General features: G+C 35.2%; 1 long non-coding RNA gene across 1 annotated transcript in view; it reads left to right on the top strand.

Moving 5' to 3' along the window:
• Positions 1 to 10,776, top strand: part of LOC138687092 (uncharacterized) — an 84,943-nt gene extending 74,167 nt beyond the window's left edge. The window contains exon 2 of the long non-coding RNA XR_011326427.1: positions 8,800 to 10,776. This is a non-coding gene — a long non-coding RNA (uncharacterized lncRNA). The remainder of the gene's footprint in view (positions 1 to 8,799) is intronic.
• The last annotated feature ends 2,891 nt before the right edge of the window (positions 10,777 to 13,667 follow it).

The raw sequence follows: 13,667 nt of genomic DNA, 5'->3' as shown, positions 1-13,667 counted from the left end.
CAAGTGTCAAAAAACAAAAAAAAAAAAAACAAAAAAAAAACCCAAACAAACAAACAAAAACCAAACCCAAACCAAAAAAACACCTTGCTTTCCTTGGGAGAGGGTTGTGAAGCATCCTCTTTATTTCTGGAGGCTGAGATAGTCTATTTCTGTGAAATGACAACAAGAGAGACTTTATGGTCAGCATGTAAATCAATGAGGCCAAGGAAAAAAGGATTTGATTGTGATCTTTGCTGATTAGAGTGGGAGAGATCTAAATTTTGGGACCCAGTTACAACAGGGATATTAGTATTTGGACTGTAGGAGAAATGCAGTAGTAATAATGGTTTCTTAATATCACTGACACCTGTTTTGGAGAGTCCTTTAATTATTTCTCACCTAGAAGAGCACAGTGATATTATTTTCATGTGACTTTGACTCCATAAGCACTAGATTCTTCATCAAAGGCAGTACACAGTCTCCTTAAATTACTATAACTTGAGTGTTCTTAAATTACTGGAGCTCATTCTGGAATCAAGCCACCAACTCTTGGGGCAGACAAAAAGAAATTGCTGGCCAGAGGCAGGCATTACAATATGTAATATGTTAGTGTGCAACTGAAGGTGGTGTTGGGGCTCAGAGCCTTGATTCACTGTTTCCCATTATCTGAGCAAAGTCAATCTCATATGGCCATTTACGTTTTGATGGTCTTAGAAAATGCTGCCCCAAACTGTCTATTCCAGACTTCTGCCTGAGATTACTCAAATCTCAAGGTGCGAAGGAAACGAAAAGTGTGAAGGCAGGAAGCAAATATGTATGGGTGTAAACTATCAGTTTTGGTTTGCACCAATGCAATTTATGTACTGGGAAATGTAGATTTGTTTCTATGGGCTGTACCACAGGCCAGAGGTAGGCTGTTTAGCTGGGTTGGTAAATTCAAAAGCATCCAGCACAGCTTACTAGAACTCACCTGACAATGTCATTTGAGAAATCAAGACTTCCATAATGTCTGCTTTTGTGGCTAGTGGTGTATTTCTTGTATTGCATAATACAGCTGAGCAGAGAAGGTCCTTGCTGGCTCAAAACAGTAATTTAAGGTTGTGTGTTGGCATGCTATGGTTCTATACTGATACAACCTCAAAGTACTACACTGTGTGAACTTGCCAGCTTTTGTGGCCAGTAGCTTTGGCATCTGTGTTGTCACACAGAGTTTAATATAAAGAACATGCCGGAGATTTAACTGCTGATAGAAACAGAGAAGGAATGATCCTTCTTAGATGCTTGTAGGAGGAAGTATAAGAGATATTTTTATGACCCCTCTCATCACCACCATACTAGGCTTTTAATAAGAGGGTATAATTATTTCTTTTAAAATATTGTTTAATTCTATTTCCATTGAACATTTTTATCACATCTCTGCTATTCCTCTATTATTTCATTTACATTCCTTTAGATTACAGTACAATTCTATAATATCTAACAGCCAGTAAATGTTGTTCATGTTGTCATAAAATAGGATTTGAGCCATTAGCTTATTGCTTAGCAGCACAATATATTGTTATTCATAGCAGCTTATAGATGCATATAGTAAATTTCAGCATTACTTGTTGGCTGCAAGTTGATTCTTGAAGATAAGGCCATTTGGTACTGAGTGCTTCAAGGCAATATGTTTTTAAGTTGACTGACCTCTGAGAAGATGAGTAAGCATGATCATTGTGAATTCCTTTTATCACTGTCAGTTTAATGAATGTAGATGAAACCTTCATCATTGATGCTGACATTGAGTCTCAAGAGAGATGAATCTAAGTCCATTTCAGATGACTGCTTACAACTGTGCTTTGTTAAGACTTACTGCATCTGCAAATCATTGAACTGGTCTACAAGTCTTCCTGCTTTAATAGAAATCATTTTCTAATTTGTGATATTACGGAGATCATAGGGATAGGTTTTAAAAGGGTGCAGATTTTCAGTATATATATAATTTTTATTAATACCATGTTAGACTAAATCATCAATATACCAGATAAAGTCACCATTTACGCATTCAACAGGGTGAAATTATCAAAATGGAAAGATGAAAGAATTTCTAAAGGAATGTATAGGAGAGCAAATGTGGGATCAACAAACTCTAGTTGCAGTGGTATTTAAAAAAAATTGTGTAAAGGAACAGTAGCAATGTGGTTAATTAAAATAGGGTGTAAATCAACAAGGAGATTTGATGTTTATATTTACCTGTTTTTGTAGCCTGGTCTATTTGTTCAATAAACAAAATCTGAAGTGCAATTATTTTTATTTTTTTTTAAATTATGTGTGATTTGATGGTATTTAGTCAGATGAAACTGTACAAGAAAGCAGTTAGACCCAACAAGTCAGTGCTTTTAAACAATACAGTTTATTAATATTTTTCAAAACAAAGTCAATATAATGTAATGTAATTGTACTCTGACAAAGAAGAGAAAGAGAAGATGTATTGCAACTGCAAAGAAGTGCAAGCAAAAGAAGCAGTTTGGTGATTGGTAGATCTCATCCTGGCAATTCTTGCAGCTTTCAACTTGGTGGTGGGTAGATCCCATCCTGGCAATTCATGCAGCTTTGTTTTGTTCCTGCAGTCCTAATAAAAAGGTCTGTCGCTGTTCCATTCTCCATACACAGAGGGAAGGATTCTGCTAGGAAGAATTTCCTAATTCTGCAGTATCTATGTCTGAATTCTGCTGGATGTCTTACGACACACTTGGCTGGAGGTTTTTATGCAAAATGTATTATTACAGGCAAAATTCTTTACCCTAGTTTGCTGTGTTGATTATTATGTTGCTGTTCACTGGTGTTGTGTTTAGGCCTGGAGTCTAGACAGTGATATCTGCAAGTCCTGTTTTCTGCATTTACTGCTAAAGCTTAGAAAAAGAAACATTGAGAACATCTTAATATGTTACATCTTAATATGTTAATTGTATTACATGCACAGAGTTAGCAAAGGAGTTCAAAGAGCAAAAGGAAATTTACTTATACATCAGAAATTACAGTAACATCAGTTACTGTGGCTCTGTCCAGCAGTGTTTTGGGGGGGGGTTTTCAGCTTTGTCTTGTTTGGTTTGTAAATGGCATTTTGAAGCTATGTTAACTCATTAGAAAAGGTCCTGTAGTAAAAGTAATACGCACGTTGCTATCAATATTGAGACCTAGGTAAATCCATTGTACTAAATCTGACCTGTATTTGAGTAAAAGCAATCTGACTGAAGCCAATTTTGCAGTTTTACTGTGTCCCATGTTAGCTGATGTGCCTCCTAAGTTCCAGTTTAATAAGGCAAGTGATCATGGGATCTTACAAGCTTTCATTTGAGGAGAAACAAAGAATGGTCTTGTAGATCCATATGATTACAAAGAAAGAGTTGTGACCAGAATGGACCCTAAGTGCTCAAATATAGAAAGCAAACTAATAAAACAATTTATAACAGATTTCATAATTTTGGAGGTCTGATTAATTATTATCTTTTGAGTTGACAGTAGTATGTCTTTTCCATAGCAGTTAAACAAAATTCCTGTATAAACCAAAGATGTGGCTCACTGGTTCAATAACAGAAGCAGCAGGCTGTGAACGAATAGGAAACTTAACCCATTTTTATTTTGTATTGAAACATATCACAAAGAAGACTTTTATACAGAAGGGTTTGGGGACATTTCTATGTTAGGTACTAACTGTATATAAAAGTTCAGATTTTCCAGAGGTTTGTTTTGAATTGGGCTATTGGAAGTTCTTCAGTGGGATTGCATGTGCTTGTTTACTAAAGGTTTGCTAAATTAGACAACATTTTGGGGCATGCCTCAGGAGGTTTTTTCATTTGTGTTGGTTGGGTTTGTGCATATCAGTGGCATCTGTTCACATCTCTATGCGCACAATGGGATGTTGACATTTTGGAGGCATAGCTAGAGTATATTTCAAAGCATGTAAAAGCTAGGGCAGCACATTGACTAAAGCAAAGTAACAAAGTTCTTATTGTTTCTTTCAAGTATACTTCTGAGAGAAAGAATCTGTTGACATTAACAGGCTGAGGAATTTATAGTAAATCTCATAAAAAATCAGTAGCAGGTTTGGGCCAGTTTAGATTTTTCTGCGCAGGAGGGATGGTCTTGGGATGATTAATGTATCTGAGAAAAGTGCAGAGCAAGAGGACTTCAAATATATTTATTTGGAAATATTTCTCTGGACCAAAAGATGATGGGGGACGGGGTCTGGGAGGGGGCGGGGAATTGGAGGCTCCAGGAGAAACCCCTGAGTGCAAGCTGTAATTATCCTGACCAGTTTCAACTTTTCTGGATGCTTTCCAGGATGAGTTTTAGCTCATGTTTAAGCTATACTGCTTAAAGACAATTTGAGTTAGTTCTGAGTTACTATTGCTACAGTGAAAACAAATGGTTGGTTAGTAGTATATTTGGAAGGCTGTATTTTCTGTAAGAGTTGATAGAAGAATATCCTCTGCTTTGAATTGTTAGTTTGGTTTTATTTTGCACTTTAACTACATTGCTTTTTGAAATGTTGCAGTACATTTAGTTTAAATATGAATGCAGCTTCAAGTTGGGTTTTTTGGGGTTTTTTTTTTCCTATTTGAGGATAAGGATTTTTTTTAAAAAAAAAAAAGAAGAAGAAAAGAGTAAACAACATACTTTTTTTTTTTAATACAGGCTTTTTTAAGAGCTAAACTCCGTCATATTCTCCTGCCAAGAGTTACAAAACTAAAACTATTTATTGCTTTTTTCTGTTGCCCAGGTTCTGTGGCTTTTGAACTAGTCATTTCTCCTTATCTTATGCTGACTTTTTAATGATTGTAAAAGTACTAAATAGTTGAGCAGTAGAATATTAGTTCTCAAACACAATAGAAATTAGCTCTAATGATTCAAATTTAAAGTCTAAAAGAAATCAAAAGTAACAGTGCTTATATTAAATATGTATATAATTTCAAAATGACTGATTCTACCTCAAAATGAGGTGAACACATTAGGCAAGAAAGGCATTCAAAACAATAGACAAAAAGAAGAGACTCTTATCAAAATTTTCAGAGTTTCAACATCACTCTTATCAGAGTCCTTTCCTCTTCAACAGTGTTCCTGAGGACATCATCATATCCTTTGTATTTGATATATAATATTACACATTTCCTTAATGCCCACTTATATGTTGGAAATTCACAGCAAGGTCTACGCTATTCTTCAGTGGATCAATGTCACGATGATTAGGAGCAAATAGTTTGCATTTTTTATATTGAATAAAAATATATATATTATTGCCTTCAAAGTTTAGTGGCAGCCACTTCTTATACTTGTACTGTCATTTACCTTAATATTATTGTTGTCATTACAAGAAGAGTTCAGTGTATAATCTTTATTTCTTGCTGTAGTAGACAAATCTTCAAAAGGCTTTTATCGTAGGTGGGTTTTTCTTTTCATCTTGATCCTACCTTACCTTTACTTGTTATTTCCAATGTCACTTTCAATCAACTCAAAGCAAGTTTTGACGCAATCCAATTTTTGCTTGAACACAGGCAGTCAGATATAGAGGTTGAGGGATTTTCTTGGTATCATCTTGTACCCTTGAAAAGTTCTTAAGGAAGATATTTGATCTGCTTGGCTGCTATATCTAGTGTTCTTCTTTCCAGAACTGTGCTTCACTTTGTCTTCAGTGTTCTTTGTCAGTGTATCAAAAAACCCCACCATTACTGAGAATTCCTAGATTGATACAATATATAATTTTTTTTTTTAACCAAAAAAATCACGTTTCATTGAAATACTTTGAATGGTGATGAGCTTGTTTGTTTTGTCGCACAAAATAACCTTTGTAGCCTAGATTGCTTTTCATATGCCACCCTAAACTACCATTGAACTGAAACAGTCAAATATTAGACATATCTTATCCATTAGCAATTTATTTGCCAGATTTGTAGTCTTTCTCAAATTCAGTATCACGTTTATTTCTTCAAGCTGACTTCTTGTAGGCTGAGAAACTGTTTCCTCTGAGGGTTGGTATTACATTGCTAATCGTGACAGAGAACAAGTGACCTTTGTAATCTTACTTCTAAGAATGCATCTACCTTAAGTGCTCGAATAATTCCAGTGATTTCATGTTATTTACTGACTTTAAGCATGTGAATACATGATTTTTCCCTGCAATATAGTAGTAAGAGTGTATTGTATGCCCTCCATAGTTTTTTCATGTACCCTATTCACATTTCCAGCTACAGAAACAGGGTGAAAACATGACATTTGTTTAGGGTTTGTCTGCAAAAGTTGGAATGGTTTGTTTTATCTGCAAATAGGTACCTCCTCTGATGCCTCTTCCTGTCAAGATTCAAGTGTCTCCTGTTTTCCAGAATAAGACTGATTAAATATTATTTGACAGCTAATGCTTTTGCAAAGTGTTGTTGTTTTGTGGTGATAAGTGGTATTTTGGATATTCTAAGAAGTGAGCTCTATAATTTGTTTTAATCTGGTCGCCAAGGATATGTAAGAGTAATTCTGCAAAAACAGTTTTTATACTTTTAGGTCATAATGTGTAGCTGAAAGAACCATATATCGTAATTTCTAGAGAATCTAATTAATAAAACATTTTTAAAACAAAAAAAATGTAACTAATCAAAATAATTAGAATGTGCAATAGCAAAGTGCAGTTGTTCAGTGATACATATTAGCTAGAAAAAGAATAATTATGTTTTTTCCGAAACTAACTGGCAAAACCCAACTGCGCTCATGTTTTATTAAAAGCCACTTTCATTGCACTGGCTGTTTTGCCTGAAAAGTAATTTACATTTCCATCTGCAAGTACTTACTTATAAAATTCTGTAGATAACTTCCAGTTGTCAGTACTTTTATACTATAAACTTTTCCTTGGTATATGCTGAAAAATTGTATGTCGATTAAACATGCTTTAAATATCTATCTTTGTTAACTTACAAGATTGTAGCACAATGTGTTAATGAGATTTGCTAAATTATTTTCTGCCAACTTACTTTATTTTGGCACTCCCTCTATGCCTTTTTACAACTAGATTTCTTCACATTTCTAGTATACTGGTTATTTATAGTTCCAGCTACAGCATAGCTTACAGTTAATGGGTGAAGTACAAAAATAAAAGTTTAAAGCAGAAATACAAAATGGCAAAGCTGGGCCCAGTCCTGATCTATGCTAGATTTCAGCACAATTCAACAGCAGCAAACAAGCTATTTAGCAAGCAGGTATAGAACAAAAATGGTTGAGTAACACAATGGATTACTCAGAGAAGCTGTGGAGTATCCAACTCTACAGACTTGCATCAAAGAAGGTCTTTGCTCTCTTTTCTCCGTTTTGAAACAGCTGACCTGAATAAGCCCTACTGAGCTCACCCTCCACAAATAGTTTGGAAAGTCCCAGCATCCCTGGGATAGGATGCTATCATGTATAATTTTAGTTCAGGACTAGAATTTAGATCTTTGTAGGATGTTTAGACAATTCCAGTGGTTTTTGTAGTTAGGCAAGCTAACTATCTGTCACAATTTTTGTCCTTTGCACAGAGCAAAAATATTGAGGATCTTACCTGAAATTCATTAAGAGTTGATCAGTATGCTTACCATAGGTGGCACCTATCTTACCTAGTTTCTCTATTTCTCCTGAGAGGCTGGGGAGAAGAAGAGGAAGCTCATTTTTTAGAGTTTATGTCCAGTAGTTTTTGCTCCCTTTGTTTGCCAGAAATATTTTCCTCCGATAAGTCACTGAACAGACTCAAGGCTGCTAAAAGGAAACACTTCCAGACATTCATCTCTGAAATTAAGACAAGATTTTAACTCATTCATTCAGAAACAACTTATGAAGTAGGCTTACTGAGACATGAATATTACCATGAATATTAACATGAAAATGCTTCAAAAAAGTCTTATGCTGTTACATCATTGCTGGAGGTTTTTAAAGTCAGTGGCTTAGAGTATAACTGATACTTATTTAGGCAGGAGGACAAATTGGATGAACCTGTAGAGATCTTCCAAGTTTCTGTTTTCTGCAAAAGTGCATAGAGGAGTTATTTGGACCCGGAGTATGTTGCAGGAACATAGATACATGAACATAGTATCATCATACATAATCACCCATCAACAAAGGAAGGATTAGGCTAATAAAGTTATTTAAGCATGGAAAGCAAGAGATTGATGGTTCCTGTTATACATTTAAAAAGTGTATGATGGTGATATTACCATAAAAAGGGAGGTGTCTATATAGGCTCTAGATGACAAACAGTACTCTCGTACATGTTAAATGTAATCTTAAGACTGTGTACCCTTTGTACAAAAATTTATTACTGTTATGGATTCTTTACCCGATGAGCAGTTTTTTAAGTGATGTTCTAGTAATTTAAATTGTTTACATTGGGAAACAGATAACTACAAAGTGATAAATTATTTACAAAAATAAATTTATGAAAATAAATTTTGAAATGCTCTCTAAGGCACAAGATCAAAGTAACACAAGTGCCTTGAGCTTGTTTTTTCTTCAGCAGTATCTGTTTGCATAGATCACTGCTACCCAGAAGGGAATAATTTGCATTGTGCTGCTCATATATGAGAACTTGGGTAAAGATTGGCACATAAGCATCCTTTAACAGATTGAGGTCTTTGGGACCTTGAGAAGCTTGCCAGATCCATGTTTATTGCTCACAAATGTCATTGAAAACAATTGTGATCTAATTATTAACCTTGCACACTTCTCAGTGAAGTGCTAACAGGAACGTTTGTGAATCATACATAATGAACTGTGTAACATGAGCTAAAGAGTTGTTTGTTTGGGGTTTTTTTTCATTTGGTTCTACAGAAATACCACTGATTCTAAAAACTGAAAAGTAATAAGGTATTTTCAAGTGCCCTGTGTCCCATTGGAGAATGAGGGAGAAGAAAAGCCATCTTCTCGCTCATGTTGGTTTGAAAGTCTTAGCTTAAAACAGAAGGCATAATCATGAACTCTCCAAGACAAGCATTTGGTTTTGTCACATGGAAGTGTTCTGGATTCACAATTGCTGCTTTTTCTCTCTCTCTCTGTCTCTCTTTTTCCTCTTTTTTTTTTTTTTTTTTTCCTCTCGAGCATCTCTAAGAATCAACATTCTGTGAAATGCCTGGTCATTTCTTGTTACAAATTTTAAATCCTGAAAGATTCAAGTTTGTTGTATTTATACATACTTAGCATTGAGATCTTCAATTTGGATAACGTTTCTTTGCATTTTGGTGACACAGATGTTTGCTTCCAATACTACTACTATAGCAGGAAAAAATATCACTATTTGTTCCCCATGTTGATGTTGTTTGTCAGACAAGGATAAATTTATTATATTTACTTACACTGACATTTTTTGCCCAGAGTAACATCTTTGTGGTTTTTAGTCATGCAGGTATTATGTCATGTAGGGAGAATGAATGTTTGGAAAAATCCTTAGATTTATTCTGAGGAAACAAGGCTTGTATGATTTCACTACTGATAAATATTCTTAGTTCAGTCTGTCTCTGTCTTGCTCCTAAATTTGACTGGATTAAAGATTACAAAGATACTGGTTTAGTGAAAATTGGCAGGTTGGTGAATTAGCAGCTCCACAGAGGGAAAGGTGGACAGACAGAGCATCTTACCATTTCTGAGTCTGCAAGTATTTTGGTCTTTCATTGTGCATTTACTGGCCAACTCATCAGTACACGTATAGCTTGTGGTTAAGTACAGTTGTGCTGCCACTTGCCCAGACAAATAGGTAACAGGTCTGTGGGAGGATATTGGGCTGGGGATGAGTACTACAGAAAGGAAAGTAGTGAAAATCAGACTGGATTCGGCTGGAAGTAGCAGGGGTAGGGAAGGGACAGATGAGGAAGTGGGTATTCAAATTCAGTCCACCTCCCTGTTTAAATAAAGTGAAAAGTAACTTTTGGTGAAAGTATAAGGACAACATACTGCACACTAGAAGCTCAGTGATATTCATAGTGGGGTCACAGCCAGAATAAGGTTGCGTTAGCTAAATAAGGCTAGATTGAATGTTCCCTTAATTTCTTTAATATAGTGAGATCTTTGGATGGTAAGAAGCCAGCTTTCCACTCATTGTCTCTGTATCATCTCTGGTATATCAGAACCCTTTCTAAAGGGAATGATGGGTTTTCAGAGCATATTACTGGTTTGAGTTCCTTAGGTGTATAGAAATAATTGTTTCAGGTCTTCATATGCAGCTGTATTGTAGATTAGTTGCAGAAAAATAATTTGGTGGAACAGCTTATACTTTTGGGTAGCCTTTCTTTCTGCAGGTAAAAAGTAATCTATTCTGTAAGCAGACACATTCTTTTGACTTAAGTGACTACACATACTCATACAATGAATAATTTTCTGTATTAGGAATTAGGGTTTCAAAGGATATAGAATCTAATTTTACCTAATAAGAAAACATAAACTTGAATAAGCAACTGAAATAAAATATCTGTTTTGAGAAGGGTACTGTACGTATGCTTTTGATACTCTCAAACTGCATTTTTGGTGGTTTCATCTCTGTATTTTGTGGTTATGGCTTGCTGGTGGGCTGTTCATTTATACCATGAAACAGCTTATAAACTAGCTTTTCATTTTATTGCCTGAAATGAGCTGGATTTCAAACTCTGCAGATAATTAGATGATCACTAGAAAAATATATTGTTTCTTTTCTGAGTTTTTAGTCACTTTTAAGATATGTAGTGTATACTCAAAAGTAAACATGTATCAATGTATAAGCAGCACAGCTGCACTTTGTATGCATAATACAATAAAATAAAATCTTTAAGTGGCTTTGAACCATTGTCCCTGTTTGTTTTACTCCAGTCCATCATGGGACCAGTATTGCTTCCCACAAAATAAGATAATTTTAGAAGCTGTTTTCACAATGGGCAAAATCAAAAGTTGCTTAGCACAGGTGTTTCTATGGTTTTGATGGAAGGGAGGAATAAATAGCCTTAAAAACTGCACTTCCACCTGCTTACAATGTAGCTTTGGGATACAACACAAAACAGTATAAGTGCCTGGCTGAAGCTGTTCTAAAATGCTGGGGGTGGTTGTGACATTATTGGTGCTCCTTTGTTCATCTATGTGTGTGTATATATATATATATATGTTTCTGGACTTACAACGGAGAACTTCTTTCCCTACCCAAACCCTGTCTTGTAAAAATAACTATATAATTAATAGAAAGCTGGTGGAAATTTTAGAAAAGCTGTCTGCCAAGATAAAGCTCAGCAAAGACAAGACTCCAAAAGATGAGTATAGATCAGATAGACATATTTTAAAAGTTGTGTAAGTTGTAAATTAGTTCTTATATAATTTTTCATAAGGAAGCTGCACTTTATTTAAGAATACAAATGCAAAGTGAGAGTACCTTTGCAGATGCATGTCATCTACATCAATATATATTTATGTTATGAAGCTATAGAAATGTATGATACTAAACATGTACATAAAACTTTTGTATGATTAAAAAAAATGCAAAGAAACAATTTCTCATTATGTTGTTTTGCTCTAAGTACTGTAGAATTTAGTAAGCATTTCTGTGGAATTATTAAACTGACTTAATGAATTCCATGACATGAATTAGGTTTTGTGTATTTGCAAATAATTACTGTGGAACAGATTTATTTTCCTCTCTGCCTGCTTCTACAGATACATAGTGAAGTATATCCTCTTCTGAATTCTTTTGTTGGAGCAGCTCTGTCTTGAAGTCAGATTGGGTACAAGTGTATTTTACTTTTGATTTGAGATCATACAAAATTTAAAAGATCATTAAACATGCAAGTTTATGCAAGCTGAGGGGGGTGTTCTTTATGAAGTTGGTGACTTGCTCCTACCATATGGGGACTTTCAAGCATGCATTTCTCTGGGTACTTGAAGGCAGTAAATAAATGAAATGGTTGTCAGATTGCATTTTCCAATCTTGATACTAATGGCAGTTATAAATGCCTATTGAAAGCCTGAACTTAACTTTAAAAATCCAATTTAAAAAATTTAGTTGTCTCAAACAATAATGTAGCAGGTTGGTTTTGGCTGGGGTTTTTTTTTCCCCCTCCAAGGACATCAGATGCAGCATGAGACTGACAGACTTCTGATGAGTATCACTCCACTCTGTCACTTCTGCAAACATATGTGGATGGCCTGTTGCAATAGAAGTGGATTCTGGTTACAACTCAGTTCCAGTGTATTTCCAACTTGTGAAAAGTAGATTTCCTGATATCAGCTAGATCATGTGCTTTGTGCTGCAGCAGGATTACACATGTGCTGCTGTGAAATGTGAAATCAGAGCAGAGCTAGACCTCCCCTGAGAAATACAGGCTATAAATTGTAAAACCTTTAAATGAAGGGCTAGAAGAAAAAGGCTTGCCTTAGGTTAGGGTTAATTGGTTTTGGTACAAAGAGTTTTATGTCCATAACTTACTGTCTGTCTATCTGTCCTCTTCCTGATTTCTCTAATGTTGTTTTGCTCTGGGGCAAGTTTGTATTTGTTTTTCCTGACAATGATATGGTTGAAGTCAAACTGTTATTCAGCTGCTATGAACTTGAACTTATTTAGTCAGTATTTATCAGATCTTTGCCTTGAATGCAGATTCAGTTTTTTCTAAAAAGTTTATCTGCTGAATTAAATTTCTTCCCCTCTTCTAACTTTCTCTGTTTCAAAGAATAGTACTTTCTCCTTTCACATGAACAAGTCGCATTGTTTCATGAATTTCTTGCAAAGTTCAACTGCAAATCTTATTTACACAAACCTTAAAATGACAGAAAAGTGCCTGAAAAATAGCAGTTTACTCAAATATTGGTTAACACAAATAACTTTTAAGAACAGATCTGCTGGTAGTGTGAATCAGGACAGCTTTGTTTTCTTCAGTGTGGTGATACTTGACAATTGACTCTAAAGTATGGTTGAGTTAATTTTTTCCATGAACCCAAGAAACCTAGAAGTGGTTTTCAATCTAAAACATTCAACTGGTCTGAAACAAACAAATCAACAAATAGCCTTTCTTTTTTTCTTAAAACTTCAGTTGCCTTGGCAAAACTCTGCTCTCTGACAGGTCCACTTAAAAGCAACTCAAGCTTGCTGAGAAACATGAGCTCTTCTGTGTAAATTAGCAGGCTACTCCACAAAATTTAAATGAAGTGGTGCCAAAAGATGGTTAGATCTCTCTCAGTAATGTACTGACAGTGCCATAATTTTTTAGAAAAGCACCAAAATGTAATATTTGGGAAATGTTACTGATAGGGCAGAAATCAGGTAAGTCACCATTACTTTGTGCTATGAGCCAGAATTATCCATTATCATCCCTTAAAATCACTCTGTTTAATTAACACTGGCTGAAGCTGGCCCAACATATTAAAACTGCAACATGTTAAAAATGGAAAACATTCCTGAACACAGCTCCATATACAATAAAAATATATTTGTAACTACCCTGCATCTGATACCTCACTTTTATCACACTTTAAGATGGTTTCAGATCTCACTTATACCCATGTAGTCACAGGAGTCACTTCTGCTTAGTACAGATGAGACTGAGATCAGAAACAGACCATAAGTGGGTTGACAGCAAAGTGGGAATAAAATGCAGCAGGCTACAGTAGACTGGTTAAGAAGGCTAGAAAGTAGATGTATCACCTGTAGGAAGAAAATGGTTTTATGTTGCCCTGGAGAATTAGGATATATTTCT

Source organism: Haliaeetus albicilla, chromosome 10 (genome assembly GCF_947461875.1).
Source record: "Haliaeetus albicilla chromosome 10, bHalAlb1.1, whole genome shotgun sequence".
NCBI classification, from domain to species: Eukaryota; Metazoa; Chordata; class Aves; order Accipitriformes; family Accipitridae; genus Haliaeetus; species Haliaeetus albicilla.
The sequence above is the reverse complement of the archived record's forward strand: the minus strand, read 5'-3'. Positions and strand labels throughout refer to the sequence as shown.